Below are 7,679 nucleotides of genomic sequence, written 5' to 3' on the forward strand. Positions count from 1 at the left end.
TACAAAAACCTTTTTTCATACAAAATAGAAAAATTGATCATAATATACTAAATACTAAATATACTATTTATACTTAATACTCTCACGACGACGAAAAAAGGAATACAAAAACGCGGAATGTATCATAATGTTGCTACCTCGCGTACAGTAGTTGAACAATACCCAACTTGAAAATCATCAACACTAATTAATCATTTTATTTTTATTAATATTATTTTAATTGTCATTGTTTTTATTGAGATTACAGTTATTACTGTTGTTGCAGCCTTGGTTTACTGGTTTATCATGCTGTGCTAAAAGCAGGTGTTTTATCCGGACAAAATTTTGAGTTGCTAAGTTGCTATCAAACAGAAGCAAATCACGAATAAGGTTTTCATTGATTTTCAAACCTCCAAGTACGTCAACTGTACTCACCAAAGCACATCTACATAACATAGCATTCTAAAATTCACCTAAACAGTTTTACAAAAATTGACCGTGAAATTTTCATGACACGGAGACAAAAAGTGATCCCTAGAGTTTATTGCTAATCCTTATGGAGGAGATTGATCCTGGGGTAGTGGGTCTTCTTTTCTTTTGCTCTGCTTATAATCAGTGACTTCCTTTAGCGTAGTTTCACCTGGAAACTTATTCATTTTTATCACCAAAACTATGTTGCAAATTTCGACTGATACCCACTTCAGACCTTTCAGTGTTACCTTACGTGTTTCTGTTGACTGAATGTGGCCACGCAGCTTTGAGAAATGTGCCTTTTTGTAAAAATTCAATGACCTCTTTTCGAATTTTTTCTTTGGTTAAATGATTATTGTACTCACAGATATGTGAGGTTGGAGAGGCTGTTAAAAATTCCGTCTGGTAGAGTCTTCAATTTGTTATTTGACAGATAGCTGATAGGAATGACAAGACAAGAAAGTGCGTCTTAATTTACCCTGTTATTTGAAATTCGTATCCTATTCTGATTATCGGAACAAAAGTGAGGGATAAGTTTAGGATGGTTCAATTGTTTTTTGTTTTTTTTTTCATTTTTGTGCTGAGGGTAATATCAGAAAAGTTTGAAAATGGACATATCTCGTCCAATCTCGTATAATTAGTGACGCGATAATATGGTGACCAGCATATCATTGTCTATATAATTACACGAGCAGGCCTGTTGTGGAAGGGAGATGACATTGAAAGCTAAAAATCATCCCTTAACCACAGTCATAAAGCTAAATAGCTAAAGAGCGTCTCCATGTAACTTACAGTTCATTTAGGCCTTTTAGATCTTTGAATAATTCGGGAGGCAATTCAGTGAAATTGTTGTCTTGCAACCATCTATGTTGAAGAAGAGACATCTACTTAGTTTTATTGAAAAGCTTACAAAATTATCAGTCTATAGGTTAAATTGGTGCACGAGCGATAAGAGAATAAAAACTGAAACACAGTTATTTCTAATAACTGCATCGTGTGAAACGCAACAGGAAAAATAATTACATATGTAACTGACAATAAATCACAACAAAATGCAATGCCATTCGATGCAATGCAATATGACCAAGTTCTATGAACTTATGCAACGAGTGACAGGACCGAACTGGAAAATGCCTGGCTCGAGATCATGGCGCACTTACCGAGTGGAATGCAACGGGCTCTATGATAAACAGAATTTTAGAAGGACAAACCGATAATGGTTTCTCAACCTGGTGCAATCTAAAGAATTCATATTTAATTTACCTCGGTTCTACAATTTATCAACTGCGATGATTTACATCAGAAGATATATTGATAAACCTTTTTCGGAGATATATTTTTGACAAAAAAGGTCGTTTGAGTGTAATCAGAATTTGAACCTTTCCTAACTTTTATTATTTGACTGATTTCAAAAAGTTATCAGTTCTCTTCGTTTATCTAGATCTGTTTCCTTATCATTGTACAGCATGAGTCATAAGACGGATGCCAATACATTGCGATCCTGTAAACGGAAATTATAAATTGTTACCATGTTTGACTTTGTTTTTACGAGAAAAACTTACAGTTCCTTTAAAAGTGTCATGTTTCTGAAGGTGCTTCTATTAAATCCTTTCATGTCGTTGTCATTCAGGCGCCTGCGTTATTTACCAAATAAACTGATTAATAGTGTTAAGATACCCCTGAAGTTTATCGCTCAGGGTAGGGGAATTACCGAGACTATTATTAATGTCTTGCCGATTTGGCAAAAATTTGCATTACTTTCATAAATGATTATTTGGTTGTGCTAACGTCATCCTGAATACTCATCAAATCACATTGCAATATACTTAAATTATACAAAGAGAAAGTGTGGTTTGTAATTGCATTCGGTCTATGATGGAGATTTGATGAAAATATTTTGAATAAACACCTGGTAATGCCTGTTTTAAATGTGATAATCGATGTCAGTGCCTCCTTGATATGAGTTCCAAGGTTTCTCTACGACACCTTGACTTGTATCAGTTTGAAAACAAAAACACTTAGAGGGTTTTAGAGCTATTCAGAAGTAAAAGAGGCACATCTTAGCCGCACTTCAAGAAAGATTTGGTAATATTTTATGTATCATTGAGTCTCTTAAATTTCTTGTTCTTCTGGATATGCGAAAAAGGTGCGCAGGTGATGACGGGTCTGAAATTTGAGTTTTGTCGGCAGCTGCGAGGATTGACTCCGTTGTGCGTGATTTGTTCTTTCGGAGCACAGCATGAAATAAAATGAGCAGGATTTTTTTCACGTTTCAAACTTGAACTTTACATATGTTTACGTACATAAATATCCTGAGTTTAAATCGTTAAGACAGAAATGTTACTTACAAAAACTCCAATCTTGTGTTATTCTCAAAGATTCCCAGGGGAAGGTTGTGCAATTGCATTTCAGACAAGTACCTAATGATATAGTACACATACATAAGTGTTGCATAAAGTATAAATAGCAGCAATGCTGTACCAGAACCCTTGTTAACATTTAAGGATAACTTAAACTAATAACTCCCTTTTTTAGTTATTGCGATTTCATGACAAATTTGTTTTCATGTTTTTTCCTTAAGAGGCTGCAATACGATTTATTTCCATAAAGAAAAAAATAGTAAAACAAAGTGCGTTAACTACATATTTTCTTTCTTCATTTATCCATGCCAGCTACAGTGATAAGCAATTTTCGAGTGAGTAACGCATTTTTCGGATTGAATTAAGTTTTTTTAAAAGCTATGACCGTCACTTGAAGTTCAGTGAAAAATCTCAGTGAAAATTATGTTTTGAAGTTAATTAATTTTCATCGTCTTCTGGGCCGTAAGACCTTCTAATCACGTGTTTTCTAGTGAGAGACATTTGAAAGTTTAATTTTGAAAATATCATGGATTCCTAACGCCCTTTGAAGATTGATAGAGGAGAGTATACATAGAAAAGTAGGGAAAATATTTAAAATAATAACAGTAACGGGGGAACCAGGCAAATTCGTAATGAAACCCAGAAGATCACCACCCCTTCCTTCCTTGTGTTTTCGTTACGTTGCGATATTTTGAAACGTTTTTACCTTAAAGAGATACCTGCTATGTCATCTACAAGATATTGTTAATATTATGGGATACATATGCAAATGATGCCGCTGGTAGCCAGTCAGGCCCTAAAAGATGCTACCTCTTCCTTAATTTCAACTAAGAAACAAACAAAAAAATCCTAATTGTTGATAAAGCATGATGTCTTTCCTTTAGTTTTTTGTTATTATTTACTTATTCTGATAACTGCCAGCGAGGTATGCGGACGAATATTTGATCACTCGGCGTTCATGCAATTTTCCCCTCTATGCCTAGTCCGAATGTTAGCTCGCTTTAGAGAAAATGTAAGCTTCAAATCCGAAATTGCTGCTCTGAAAAAAAAATTGAAAACTTTTAGAATTCGCTCAAACTTAGCGTCAACGATGCTAATGTCTCCAACAATGACGGTGAAGTGAGTCGACCGGCGATATCACAGGACGAGACTTTGAACACCCTGCAATTTTATGTCAAGTATTACGATGACCTTTGCCAGTAAGCGGATAAAAGTTTGCAACAGCTCTGGTGACGCCTGAATGTCCTGTCAAAACGAGTGGAAGAGATTGGGAAATCCATCGAGCTGATTCAGCGCTACAGTTATCAATACAACGTAAGATCGACGGTCTCCCTGAAATAAAGGCAAGTGAGTCAGCATTCGACACAATTATATTATGTCTTAGCCTCTATCAAGCTGCAGGAGTTGAAGTCTCTATTCCAGATATCGATATTGTTTATCGTACTCCCACAAGAAACGCCATTCCTGGCCCGAGACCAGTCGTTTGCAAGTTCACAAGAAGGATTGCGAAAGAGAAGGTCATGAATTTACGGAAAGATGCATGTAAGGTTACAGCTTCTTCAATTGGTTAACCTGCCGATTGCACATCGGAGAACGTGAAGCTTTTTGACCATCTAACTCTGCAGGTCGGATATGAAAAAAAGATTCAAACTCATAATGGCTTCAGATTTTTTTGGTGTTAGAACTTTATCATCTATCTACGGCAAACAGAAGACTTCCGCCCTATCCAGTTCAAAAACCCTTGACGACCTTGAAAGGTTTGTTCGACAAGAGAGCTTACCTTTAAGCTAAGCACTCTGAATTTTGTAGATCTATCTGTAATTTAATTTGCTGCTTCTATGATGGCTGACAAAACACACTTTCAATCTTTCCTCCCTTTTAATCACTTGAATAATAGTTCCTTTAATTTAGCTGTTTATGAATTTTCTCCTGGTCCCTTGAGTCACGATGCCGTCTTGAAACATTATTATTTAATCTTGTTGAAAGGCCCGAATTGTTTAATCCACTTTCTATTTATCTGAATCCCGATAACTAACTTTATCTCTCGCCGGCCTAATAGTGGCTATTGGTTGGGGAAGACCTAAGCAATCGAGTAGTTTCTTTTGGCGACAAAACAAGTTTTTCTATATACATTAAACGCTCGAAGCTTAATAAGAAATTTCGATCAACTTAATTTCATTCCTGGGAATAGTAATATGCCGTTTTCTGTGATTGGTGTGTCAGAAACTTGGCTAACCCATTGCACTGCAGATCTCGCAAAATATCACAGGATACAATTTTGTCTCCAACCATCGTAAATCAAAAACAGGCGGCGGAGTTGGAATTTATCTACAAAATGACCTTGAATACAAACTTCCAACAGAATGCAAATTTTCAGATCCAGATGTAATTGAGTCACTTTTCTAGGAAATTATTGTTCCCCACGGAAAACAATGTTACTGTCGGTTGCGTGTACAAACCACCAAATCAAAACAACTGCCATGTTTATTGAAAAATTCAACAATATTCTCTCACTAATTTCTAAAGACAATAAACATCGTTATATGGAGAAAGACTTTAACCTAAGCTTTTCTCCAATACAATTATCATGTTCCAACACAGGAATTTATTGACAGCTTATTTTCACACGCCTTTGTTTCCTCGCATCTCCAATCCAACACGCCTCACCTCATACTCTGTGACGCTAATTGACAATATATTCATCATCAACCTTACACATAATGTCTTGGAGGCATTATTTTAAATGATTTATCTAACCACTAACCTATTTTTGCATATTTTGACGACGTAATTCTAACGCCCAGCACAGAAAGGAAATTTTTGATACGCACATTCAATGACGATAATTTGCTATGAATTCAACGAGAACCTACAAACGCGAAATGGTTCTCATTCCGCAACATAAAACATTCCAATGAAGCCTATAATCATTTTATTGAAGAATACTCCAATATCTACAGCGTCTGTTTCCCTTTAAAGGCTCTCAAAAGTAAACAAGTGAACAAATTATTTTCCCCCCAACTCAGCCCCTGGAGTTCTGACATCTGTTAACAAGAAGAACAGACTCTACAAAAAGTTCGTCAGATCACCTTCCGTATATTCTGAGACGAAGTATAACGCCTACAGAAACAAACTCACCCATCTTACTCGAATTTCCAAACGAAAATACTACGACTCCAAATTTGAGAATGCCAGAAATGACCTCAAAAACAACTTGGAAATTGTTAAAGGAGGTTATCAACTAGCGTAAAAGTAATTTCATCTCTTCCCACAGCATTCAAATCTGAAGGCAGAAAATTCACTGATCCAATTGGAGATCGCTGCAAGATTCTGTAAAATACTTTACAGACATTGGTCCTAACCTTGGCTAGATCTATATCCAGTGTGAATTCTCTTTCGTTCCCATCTTGGTGATACTAATCACAACTAGTGAACTAGAAGCATTTGTGGCATGTCCCCTTCAAAGAAGGCAATCCTGGCTATGACAGTTCTCCCAATGCATGTCATTAAGTATTCATTTCACCGTATTTCTGCTCCCTAAAAGGCATTTTCCCGAACAAACTTAAAATCGCCACGAAAAATTATTCTTATTTTCGAAGCAGAGGATCCTTGCTTTTGGAGTTTGGAAAATACAGACTTATTTCTTGTTGTTCTATATCTCTCAAATTTTTTGAAACAGTAATTATACAGTCGCTTATCGTTAGTGAATTTGGCAAAAAAAAAAACACGATATACTTTACCGCTGTCAGGTTTGGATTCGGGAAAATAATTCGACATCGCACGCGCAAAGCATTGGCTACATAAAACTGCCTCGGCAATCGACCAACACGAAACAACGGTGGGTATTTTTCTAGATCTTTCCAAAGCACTCGACATTATCGACCCATCAAATCTTGTTGGCCAAATTGGAGCACTATGGTATCCGTGACGTGGCTCTGCAGTGGTTCAAAAGTTACTTGTCTTACCGCCCTGCAGTTTGTCTAAGTCAATCAAACTTGCTCTCAATTGCAAACCATCAAGTGTGGCTTCCCTAAAAGTTCAATCATGATTTTAGGCCACCTATTGTTCATTATAGACATAAATGACCTCCTAATGCCTCTGAATTCACAGACCCTCGGATTCTTTCGCTTATGAAACCAGTATCTTTGATTCTCATTCAAGCCAAATTGCTTAGAACCCGTACTTAATGATGAACTCCAAAATATTGATGTTTGGCTGAAATGTAATAAGCTTTCAGTTAATATAAAGAAAACGAAACTACATCATTTGTAAACTCTGACCGAAGAAATTTAACTCCAGTATTTGTTTCTCCTTTGGAATGAGACCTCTAAAACATTCTAACACAAACCAAATTCCTTGGTCTATATAGATGATCATCTCACTCGGAAAACCACCATATCAGCCATGGATGTAAACAAATCGCCTAAATCAATAGGTGTATATTTAGGTCTCACTTTTTCTATCCTCTTACGATCAAACTCAATCTAAAACCCTAATTATCCTTACATCGTCTGTTGTAACTCCGCCTGGTCGTCCACAGATGTAGCTAACTGAAAATAGAATTATTATTTGCAAAAAAGCGATGCTGAGTGGGCTATCACCAACTCAGACTATCGAACCCATTCCGCTCCTTTATTCTCCAAACTAGGAATTTAGATACTTTCCAAGCCAATACGTTTGACATCGCCCAAATTCCTGTTTTATTCTAAAAATAATTATTGCCCATATGCTTCTCCAATCCTTCTCAATGTATAAATTAATTTGTATAATAGCCAAATTCACAACTACGATACCAGAACAGCCACTTAATTTATCGAAGCATTTGTGTAGTACAAATCTAAAGCAATTTACAAATTCAAACCTTCTTAG

The 7,679-nt window shown here is 36.2% G+C and overlaps 1 pseudogene; it reads left to right on the top strand.

Annotated features, from left to right (window-relative positions):
* The window catches only part of LOC131769963 (uncharacterized), a 106,069-nt pseudogene that overhangs the window by 94,593 nt on the left and 3,797 nt on the right, over positions 1–7,679 (top strand).

This window comes from Pocillopora verrucosa, chromosome 5 (genome assembly GCF_036669915.1).
Source record: "Pocillopora verrucosa isolate sample1 chromosome 5, ASM3666991v2, whole genome shotgun sequence".
Classification (NCBI taxonomy): Eukaryota; Metazoa; Cnidaria; class Anthozoa; order Scleractinia; family Pocilloporidae; genus Pocillopora; species Pocillopora verrucosa.